General features: G+C 45.3%; 1 long non-coding RNA gene across 1 annotated transcript; it reads left to right on the top strand.

The window, feature by feature from the left end:
- The first annotated feature begins 1,089 nt into the window (after nucleotides 1–1,089).
- Nucleotides 1,090–3,085, top strand: LOC139059362 (uncharacterized). Its single transcript, XR_011514111.1, has 3 exons — nucleotides 1,090–1,413; nucleotides 2,371–2,483; nucleotides 2,825–3,085. It is a non-coding gene; the product is annotated as an uncharacterized lncRNA (long non-coding RNA).
- The last annotated feature ends 7,505 nt before the right edge of the window (nucleotides 3,086–10,590 follow it).

Genomic DNA, 10,590 nt, shown 5'->3' with positions numbered 1-10,590 from the left:
CTCAGCCTTTCTCACGTTATTGTTTCGGATGTCACCCATTTTTGGCGACACACTCCGCGGATATTTCTGCGCACCCTCCGTCTTATCATCCTGCCCAGCATAACACAGCTGCACGCTAGAGTGCGTGGCCGATAAAGCATAGCGCAACCGCCACGTCACCCTAGGTATGCGTCACCGAGGGGTGGCTATGAAAACAGGCTGCCTGGCTGAGAAGGACCGCTTTCTACCTTCCGCTACATGGACGAACGTAGTGTTGGTATGCCCGTCCGCTGCGATCCTTAGTCGAATAAAGAGTCGCTACGTTTTTATGTTAGGATTCGTCCTTCGGCAGACACGACATCCCACACCTTGTTGATCAGTTTGGCAGTTCTGCGATTTTATCTCTTGAGTTGGACGCTTTCATTCTACGTCGTTTCTTTATTAGCTACTTTGTTACTTGCGAGAGCTTGCCTACTGGTTGGCTTAGTGTCTTGCCTCCCACTTCAACGGCTGCTTCTGAAGCCAACCTAGTTACGGTTTCATTTATTGGCTCCATATGATCATTATTGCTCTGTTCTAAGGCTGCGCATTTGTTTGCAAGTACCAGCCTGAATTTGCCTGCTTTTTCCCTTACGTCCTCAAGCTTGACCTGTTTCTTCTTGAGCTATTTTGCTTTTTGTCTCTCGCAACTGGGGTGAATCCTAGCCCTCACTAACCTATCCTTACTGCACTTTACCCTACCTATCACTTCTACATCCTGCACTATGCTGGGATCAGCAGAATGTATGAAGTCAATTTCATTTCTTGTTTCACCATTAGGGCTTTTCCAGGTCCACCTATTGTTGCTGCGCTTCCTGAAAAAGTTGTTCATTCTTTGAAATGTATTCCTTTCTGCGAATTCTACCAGCATCTCTCCTCTAGCGTTCCTAGAATAGACGCCGTAACTGACGGTTTGCAAAATAGTGAGCGCCATCTATCGTACAGCAAACGAAGCTTCGGCGCTCTGGGTGCGAGGGTGGATGGTTAGACAGCGTGTTTCATTTGTGGGCTTGCGCCCATGCGACAGCGACTTTCCGTGCTATCTTTCATCCAGCGGCTGCTGTAAAAAAATGATTGAAGACGACGTCTTTCCGTGCCAGTTTTCGGACGCTGCATGGACTTCCGACTTGACCAAGTGTAACATCCAAACTGACTGTGTGTGGCGCTATCTAAACTCAAAAACTTCAACCGTTCGTTAGGCGCATCGAGGCTGGGCACTGAGAGAAGAAAAATATGTCAAGAATATCAGAGTGAATTTAGACACTGGCGATACCACTATCGGTCTGAGGAGAGCGATGTGTCTTCCGTCGATGAGGAGTGGATTTTACGTAGTTTCCGCGTGGTTTGACAAAGCAACAGGCAACGTCGTTGGAGCCCACTGAAATCTGTCGCCAGGTGAGCACACTTGTTTCTATATCGGTTTGTTGTGCAAGACATGGGGGGCATTACAGACATGAATATTAGGGGGCGTAAGCCGCACGAAACCTATCGGAGACGCTAACCTCCGGCCGTATAAAAGAACCCAAAGCGAGCACCAAAAAGCACGAAAGGCCAACAATAGAGTTTGCCTTCCCCAACGCTTCGGTGTGGCTTGCGTCCCCTAATCTAAAGCTCTGTATTAAAATTGATTTTTTCATCCGCGTGCTGTGCTGTTCTTTGTCGATCTGCAAGCTCTTGCACAGCGTTGAACGAGCTGTCGAAGCAGCCGCAGCCCACACGAGTACGGGAGGTCATCTTGCCCCGCGAGTAGCCGGCTTCGAGAATCGTGTAGGTTTTGGGACGTGTACGTATCTGTTACAGGCGTACGCTTAAAAAGTGTGCCATATATTTTAGAATATTGACAGTTCTGTACGGAGGGCAAATACGCAAATGTGAACGCTTGGACAGGCAGATTGATTTCGTCCGGTAGTGTGAAGATCGCGAAATAACGCGAGCGACACCAGTGCGCAGTCGCACACTCTGTCGGTGTTCGTCTGTATTGAGTTTATCACTTTTCCGGCAAACGCGGTTGCATTTAAGGGTGTCCCGAAGCTTGCAGATCGAAACAAGCAGCAAGTAGGACGTTGAGAGTTTGTACCAAGAGCAGCGAGGTAGCGCAGCCTGTGTGCCGTCGTGTCATCTCTGCGTGGCAGGTGTCGTGAGCACCCTTGGCAGACATCTGTTGCATGCCACCTTTGCACCTATTTGTAGAGGGCTTCCAAATGCATGCACTCCAAATATTCAACGCAACACGAAATGGCCATACCTGTATATGTGTTTGTGATCGTAGTATTTATGCTTTACATCAGACGTCATATCTTTGCCTGTATCTTTTATCATTATCACATATATTCATCTATGTTTGGCTTGCAGCCTGAGTGAAAGCTGCCAGCATGTGGCTGCGGCGTTGCTCGCAGTTGCGGAGAAGGCAGCTCACAAGACTACCTGCACCGACGTACCCTGCAGATGGATTGTGCCTTCAGAAGGTGTGCAATGTATTGTATTATTCCAAACAAGCATGGTGTTTTGTAGTTTGAACTCGCTTCAACATTGAGTGTATGCTTAGACCTGGGTGTTTCAAATCACTCATGCTCTCCAGCCTTAAAAAAATTTATTTCACTGGACGCTACAACAGGGCAAACAGTGACGTTGTGTTGCAGTTATAACGCACCATTTCTTGAACTCGTGTTTCATAATGCACCATGCTGACAGCTGAACTCACTGAAATTACAAGGTACCTTCCTGCAGAAACACAATACTGAGCACATTTAATAGAAATGAGTACATAAAGTTACATTGGTAATATACTGCATATGTTTTATTCCAGCCAAGAAGCCAGCTCCAAGGGTGCTCCTGAAAGAAATTCCCTTCCAGCGACACTTAGTAAATCAACCGGCTCGCACGAAACGAAGGAGGGATTATAGCCCCACCAGTAACTTGCTGCCATGTGGCGATGTGGCTGCTCTGGGAAAAAAAGCTACGCACTTGTTTCCCTACTCTGCAGGTATTGCACTACCTCGGCACAGCAGAATGCGCTCCTAAGAGAGAAATGGACACAGCAAAGCCCAAGATTGCAGATGAAGATAACCTGTCAGACACGCATGTACAGGGCGTAATAAATGCGCGTCTGCAATCTCTGCCAGCCTTAGATGGTGCCGAGCGTGAAGCTTTACGCCTTCAGGCTTTAGGACAGGCAGATAACAAACTGTGGAATGCTGCACGCACTGGTCGCCTAACTGCATCCATGTTTAAACGGTTTTGCCGTTGTGTCAAGCCTGAAGGCTTGCTAAGGACAGTATTCTATCCATGTGGTAAAGCAATGTCAGAGGCAATAGCATATGGACGGAAGCATGAGAAGGATGTTGTTGATTTGTATGTGCAGCTCCAGCAAATGAGAGGCACAAATGTGCAAAGCCATGAAACTAGGCTGCACATTCATCCGCAGTATCCTTTTCTGGCAGCTTCACCTGACAGAATTATTGTTTTAGATGGAGAAGAAGGTCTTTTGGAAGTTAAGTGTCCCCTCTAGAAGAAGGGCCTTACAATTGAAGAGGCAAGTAAGGACAGAAAGTTTTTCTGTGCCCTTGAGGAAGATTATGAAGTAGTACTCAAGAAAGATCACCCGTATTACTTTCAAGTGCAAGGGCAAATGGCCATCACTGGCCATGCATGGTGTGACTTTGTAATTTGGACAGAAAATGAGCAAGCAGGTGAGCCAAACTGCATTCACATACAGAGGATGTATTTTAACAGTAATTTTTGGGAAAGTGAAATGCTGCCAGCCCTGCTGCATTTTACTAAGTGAGCATTTGTGCCAGAGCTAATAACAAAGCGTGTGAAACGACTGGGCACCCTTTATTTAAATGGACAGTATGTTTCATACAAGAAATTGCCACAAGGTTTCTATGTTTGTAAGCCTGGAAATGGTCTTGCAGTGACATTACGGAGGCTGAAGTGGATGAAGCTGTAGTGCCAGGATGTGTGGTAGTTTGAAATTATGGGGTTTTACGTGCAAAAACCACAATCTGATTATGAGGCACACCGTAGTGGGGGACAGCAGAAATTTGGTCCTCCTGGGGTTTGTTAATGTGCAACTAAATCTAAGTACATGGGTGTTTTCACATTTTGCTCCCATCGAAATGCGGCCACTGTGGTCGGGATTATATACCGTGACCATGTGCTTAGCAGCCCGAAACTATAGCCAGTAGCCACTAAGCAACCACGGCAGATATGTAAATAGTTTAGCTTAACTTCTTGGGGGGAGGACATAGGGGAATAAAGTTGCACGTTTGGCTTCTTCATGCATCATATTGAATGCTATTGGCATAGCGGAAAAAAGAAGGGGATAAGAGGCGCATAAAAACATAACACATGCAGCGCTAACTTTGAACAATAGATTTATTTCCAAGATGAGCAGTACATAAGTCGTACTCCGGAAATTTCAGCAAATGCAAAAAACACAAAACATGCACGACAACAGCAGGCTCATGGTAGGCTATTATCATGTGCGCCAAAGTTCTAAATGTTTTGTTGATAATACATAGCCATGTGTGCTGACGCATGCATCAGCGAACCTTTCATAGTATTATCAACAAAACAATTAGAATTGTCGTTCATGTCATAATAGCTTACCACAAGCTTGCTCTAGCCTCATGTTTTGTGCTTTTTTCGTTTGCTGACATTTCCGGAGCATGTGCCCAGCGACGCACGCAGTGGACGACATATGTACTGCTCCTCTTGGAAATAAATCTGTTGTTGAAAGTTAGTGCTGCATGTGTTATGTTTTTCTGTGCCTATTCACCGTTTTTTTTTGCGCTATGCCAATGGCATTCAAATGGAACATGGTGGAAGGAATGTATGCGGGGCAGGTGGTTGTGTAGCATGCCACCACATCAACATGACAGCAGTTCCGCAGCATTGCATCTGAAGGTTGCAAATGTGCCTAAGTAATCTCAAATGATAATTCGAGAGTTATTTATTGCTTTGAATGTGCACACATTGTTTCATACATAGCAGGCAACTCTAAAAAGGCTAGAGCGGCTTCTCTCACTGTTTGCATTCATGACCAAAAAGTGCTTCGCATATGAATGAAAAGGTATGGCTACATGTCATTTAATCTAATGTAACATTAAGATTTAGTGTGTTCCTCTGTTGTGCAATATTTACTATAAGTGTGCAATATATCCTCTGTACATGAATGAAGTGTGCCCGTTACTGGTACTTCTTAACATGCCGTCTTCTTTTAACTATAATGTGCAATATGTGTAACTGTTCCTTTACCTTTGCTTCTTAAGAGCAGCTCTTGAAATTGCAATACTGTCCTTTCATTTCTTCATAACAATCACCCCTTGCACACTGCTGTGTCATAGTATGCTACCTATAGATAGTTGTTCTATTATTTTATGCTTTTAGTCTTGATGTGTATTTGTGTCAATTTAGCGATACTAATGGCTTTGTGTGTTCACTTCCTCTTCATCTGGTCATCTATACAATGCTGCTTGCCTGCAGAGTAGTGCAATTTCACTTGCAAAACACCGCGATTCTCCTGTTCGACTACTTGCGTGAGGGACTGACTCGCAGTACTGTCGGGCATGTTTTGCACCCCTTTAAAGTAAGCGCTGTCGTGGCTACACCAATGTGTGCGTGTGGTTATGATGCCTTTCAATGTTGTGCAATGATTACTTTTACTTTTTACCGTAGCTCTTGACAGTCCTGTTCAGTTTATTCATAACAATCACCCCTTGCACGCTGCTGTGTCGTAGTAAGCTACCTATAGATAGTTGTTCTATTATTTTATGCTTCTAGTCTTGGTGTGTATTTGTGTCAATTTAGCGATACTAATGGCTTTGTGTGTTCACTTCCTCTTCATCTGGTCATCTATACAATGCTGCTTGCCTGCAGAGTAGTGCACTTTCATTCGCAAGGCATGGTGATTCGCTTTTGTACCACTTGGCAGGAATATATACCGAAGAGTTGGGCTGTGGAATACGACTATTTCATGCGAACTATTCCTGTTCAAGTATTTGAAAATTAACCAAACCTTCTGTTAGTGTTGCTGCTGTTCTGAAAACTTTTTTGCAGCAATGCAGAAACAAAGTAAATAATGCAATACTTGTTTTAGGTTTTCTCGCAGTAGCCTACATGACAATCTGTGATTTTTGCTTCTATTATGTCAGTGTAGTAGGAGTTCTATTTTTAAGCTACGAGCACCGATGTTTCCAAGGCAACTTGTACTTAACATAGTCAACATACAAGCATGGTGCGAGTACTCCTGCTATACACACATGCATCCATATTTGATTATTTTATGCTCAATACGATTATTCGAAGAATTTCATATTGGCCCACTACTAATGTTCAGTTATGTTGAAGACCTCTTTTACTGTAATCTTTGTTAGATCTACATTGCATCTTGTATTTATCAAGTTTTCTATTCATGGGAGCCAGTTTCGTGTTTGTAATAAAGAAAGTGAATTGCCTGTTACTCTGGTCATTTATGCAAACCTGCTTTCCTGCAGAGTGGTGCATTTTCCTGTGTAAGGTTCTGTCATTTGGTATTTAAGGGCTACTGTTTACCAACGGCATTTATGGTATGCATTTGTAGAATGTAGTCAGGCTTCTGCGCCTGTATAAGGAACTTATTCCTGCATTAATGCTTGACATTTATTGCTAGAGATATGCTTATTGCCACTGAGAACTCATTCTGGAATACAATGTTAGGCTCACTGAATATATGCGAGTCAGCTCCCGTCACAAACCTGAGTACACATGTGCATTGATAGTCTCGCAAGGTTAGATACAGTGCAACAATTTCAGGATAACACGCAATTACGAGCCGCTGTGTTTAGACATTTGAAGTTTATTTCCAATGACGAGTAGCATATGGAACAACCGTCGTGTATAACAGATTGAAGACAAAGTGCAGAGGCTGCTTGCATGTTCAGAATAACTGATATCTGAGAGCAAGTGAAAACAATATTCTCAAGAGACTGCTCGCACAACCACTGTCACGATAAATTCAATTGGGTATCACTTCATCGGAGAACGCACATGCGTTAGCTTGGAGTATTTGCTATCAACCTGAAGCAGGGCCATGTATAAATTATCACCAGCATTAACATTCTGTTTGCACTTGCAGTTGAAAGCATTGCATTGTTGAACTTTATGAAAAGAATATGGGCCCGCACTTTAAATTCTGCTCCCTGCACTTGCTAGAATTTTTGTCCAATGCGACACTTTTCGTAGTAATCAGCTTAAGTTTTTTCATGAAGGCACTTCTGTGTTTTGCATGCATTTCCATAGGCAGCATCAGAGTTCATCTCGAGGTAAAAAAAAAAGCTTAAATTCTGGGGTTTTAGTGGAATTATGAGGCATGCTTGTGGTGGGGGACTGCAGAATAATTTTTACCACTTGGGGTTATTTAACATTCATCAAACGAATGGTACACGAGCGTTTTTTTTTGCATTTCACGCCGGTTGAAACGTGGCCACTGCAGCTGGGATTTAATCTTGTGACATTGTGCCTAGCAGCGCAACACCATATACACTCAGCCACTACAGCTGGGCTGAGCTAAAGCCTTCTCTTAAATCTAGTCTTAAATCTGCCAGCTTTAATTTTCTTTTTAATTGTAACCCCGTCTTTCTGGTTGCTTGTGTGTTCATGTACTGCACCTTAAGGTTTCAGGAGTAGACCGCACTGGAACCTGCTCCGAGCTCTCGGGGCCGGATATCGCCTGTTTCATTCGCGTGTGCAACGAACAGACTGGACAGCTGGGTTGTCAAGAAACAAATCACACCTCCTTTATTCTGCGTCATTATCTATAGTCAAAGGTGGAAAGACTTAGTAACGGTGAGGGGCAGGTGCATGCACGTGGCAATCGTGCGTGTAGATAGCGCATGTGCTTTCATCAGACATGATATATCACTTGGTGATCTTCAAGGCGCCCCGATGCTGGGGGCTCATTCGAAGATTGGTCTTGCAGTGTCTGATCGTCGCCCTATGGATGGTCTGGAAGGGCTGCCATTTCTCGGGCCGCCATGGGGTCTGCTCGATCGAGCCGTCCTGTAAGTTGTAGGACTGAATACGAGCTTCTGGCTGGCTGGTAATCCGGGCGCTTAGCTGAAACAATATGGACGGCATGCACAAAACGTTCTTCGTTATTCACCCGCACTGTATACGTGACGGCACTAATACGGCGCGTGATGGTGCCTGCTAACCAAAGAGGGTCCCCCGGACGAGTTCCTTTCACTCACACCTCGTCACCTGCTGTGAACTCGCGCCATGTTGACCTTGAGCGGGCAAAAGTGGGCTGACGCGATTCAGTCTTCAACTGGTTAATCAGCTCCGGGTCCAGGAGGCTAAGACGTGTTCTTGGGGGCCATGTCAAAAACAACTGAGCTGGTGTAATCCCTGTTGATGCGCAGGGCCTGTTCCTGTACAGGAACAAAAACTGATCAACGCAATGCTGCATATACTTGCCACGCTTTTTATATTCTCCAATTTGCTTTAGTAGGCTTTTCTTGATGGTTTGCACAAGTAGTTTCGCCGCCCCATTCGAAGCAGGATGATAGGGCGGAGAAGTGAGGTGGTGTATGGCATTAGAGGCAAGGAATGTTGAGAACTGAGCAGACGTGAACTGTGGTCCATTGTCTGTGACGACCATTTGCGGTAGACCGAAACTGGCAAATATTCTTTGCAGCTATAGCACAGCTGCTTCCGCTGTAGTTGTTTTCATGCAGACAAGTTCTGCCCATTTGGAATAAGCATCTATCAGGACTAGTAACCAGCATGAATTTGCAAAAGCGAAGTCCAAGTGCACTCTTTCCCATCGTTTGCGTGCATGGGCCCAAGGAGTGAAGTCTACGTGGGATGGCGTGTTTTGCCTAAATTGACAGACTGCACAGCTCTGGACAGTGTCTTCTATGTCCGAAGTTTGCTGAGGCCACCACACATGGCTCCTCGCAAGCATTTTCATTCTAGTCGCACGTGGATGTCCTTCGTGCAGCAATTTTAAAACAAGCGCATTTGGCACAATTATGCGATTGCCCCAGGTCATGCAGTCTCGATCCAACGATAGTTCATGGCGTCTAGTAAAGTATGGTGCTACATTTTCATCACCAACTTTTGCTGGCCATCCATTTAATGTGAAGAAGTGGACCTTCAAAAGGAGTGGGTCCTCCTTTGTTGCTTTCCGAATAGCTTCAGCTGAAAACGGCATTTCATCTGTTGCCGAGAAAAAGTGCACATAGTCACTGACGTCAGCTTCTTTCTTTAGCGGAAGCCGCGATAATGCGACTGCATTAGCGAGAGCCTTCCCTTTCCTGTATACCCATTTGTAACGGTATGCCGTAAGTAGCAGCATCCAGAGCTGCATTCGGGCAGCTGATAGTGCTGGAATGGGCTTGTGTCCGACTAAGCCATCTAATGGCAGGTGATCAGAGTATACAGTGAACTCTCATCCATAAATATATTTATGAAATCGTTTGATAGCGAACACCACGGCAAGCACTTCTTTTCCTATTTGGGAGTACCCAGTCTCTGCTTTACTGAGGCTTCGCGAACCGTACGCTATCGGTTTTTCATTTCCTTTGATTTCGTGGAAGAGTACCGCCCCCACTCCGTATGCAGACACGTCTGCTACAAGGCCTATGGACTTCTCCAGATGAAGGTTAGGACACTGTCACTCGTTAACCAACGCACGCTCCTCTGGAAGCACTTTTCTGCGTCTTTGGTTCACTGCCACTGCCGAGTTCCCTTCAGTAATTGATATAGGGGTTTCAGCTGTGTGGACATGTTGGGGATGAACTTGGAGCAAAAAGATAGCATCCCAAGGTACGCTCTTAGTTCCGATTCATTCCTTGGAGCTGGCGCATTCCTAACAGCTTCAACCATTTTCTTGCACGACTTAATTACACTTGCACTAATATGCCCCAGATAGGCGACAGAGTCTTTGAAGAATTTGTATTTTTCTTGCTTGAGCCGAACGCCGTGCTCCCGAAACTGAGTAAGGACGGCTTCAATGCATTCGAAACAGTCCCTTTCGGACGCTCCAGTGATGAGGACATCATCGAGGTAGCAGGCAACGCACTTCACGTCTTCTAATACAGTGAAAGCTCGTTGATTCGAACTTCAATAATTCGAATTTATGGATAATTCGAACTGTACGATTTGGTCCGGCCAAGCTCCACAGAAGTCTATGTATAAAAAAGTCCGTTAATTCGAACGCGAGAAGGTTCCCTCACGGATAATTCGAACTACGCTCGCCTGGCACACGGCCAGAGAAACACGCCTACTGCCTACACACAAGGCTGCATTGCCTCCGAAACGGAGAGAACGGCGAGAGAAGGCAAAATCGGAAAAAAATCTAACCTGCACGGGGTGAGCCAGAAGCCAGCAGCGGCTGCCGCCTCTCCGTTCTACGTAACCTCCGAGACTTCTTGCCCGTTGCGAATCTCGGAGGCTTTACAAATCTTGTACAGCTGGTAATGTTGTGCGGAGATGGCACGGCAAGCGCCAAAACACAGCGAATCAAGTACGTCGCAGCTGCGCTTGCAATCAAGAACCAACGAATCAGGGCCTTCGCCACCTTCACAT

Source organism: Dermacentor albipictus, chromosome 1 (genome assembly GCF_038994185.2).
Source record: "Dermacentor albipictus isolate Rhodes 1998 colony chromosome 1, USDA_Dalb.pri_finalv2, whole genome shotgun sequence".
NCBI classification, from domain to species: Eukaryota; Metazoa; Arthropoda; class Arachnida; order Ixodida; family Ixodidae; genus Dermacentor; species Dermacentor albipictus.
This window is presented reverse-complemented; position numbering and strand designations above follow the sequence as displayed.